Source organism: Trichechus manatus, unplaced genomic scaffold (genome assembly GCF_000243295.1).
Source record: "Trichechus manatus latirostris isolate Lorelei unplaced genomic scaffold, TriManLat1.0 scaffold00005, whole genome shotgun sequence".
Classification (NCBI taxonomy): domain Eukaryota; kingdom Metazoa; phylum Chordata; class Mammalia; order Sirenia; family Trichechidae; genus Trichechus; species Trichechus manatus.
This window is the reverse complement of record NW_004443941.1, coordinates 265,001-265,620: the sequence shown is the minus strand read 5'-3', so window position 1 is coordinate 265,620 and position 620 is coordinate 265,001.

Here is a 620-nt window from a genome sequence, read left to right as displayed (position 1 = left end):
CCTCTGCACGACACCGCGAGGAGAACTAAGACGCTGCCCGTCGCCCAATGTCCTGGGCGGCTTCATAAATCCGAGGATCAGGTGCCAGACAGGGCACCTGGGCCCCTAGGGCTTCACCTGGGCTCTTACGATGTGGCGGCAGGTACTGGGCGGGGAAAGAGCAAACGTCAAACCCCGCTCGGCCCTGGCGCCCTTCCCGCCCAACCTTCCGCGGTAGAACCATCCAGGGGGTCGCGGGGCGCACCGGCCCGAGCACTAGAGGAGCGGCCGGGGTCTGGTCTAGGCCAGTGACGAACTGGCTCAGGGCAGAAAAGGACTCCCCCAGGCGACGTGGTCAGTTCCCCAACATCCGACGGACTGCAAGGGGGCTAAGTGCAGCTGGAGGGATTGAGGTTAGACCGGGGAGAATATAGTGTGGTTCTTCTGAGTGTCCAGCTGCCCTCTTTTTGCGGTGGGGGGGGTCTCTTTCCTGGGGGTCCCCCTCCGACAGCTTAACTCCTAGCTTTGCAGGTGTGGGCACGGGCACCGCGGGGGTGGAACCCCGGAAGCCCAGACGGGCAGGTCCTGGGCGCAGATTGGCCGACAGGCGGGCGCCGGGCCTTCCCCAAAGTTGGTGCTCT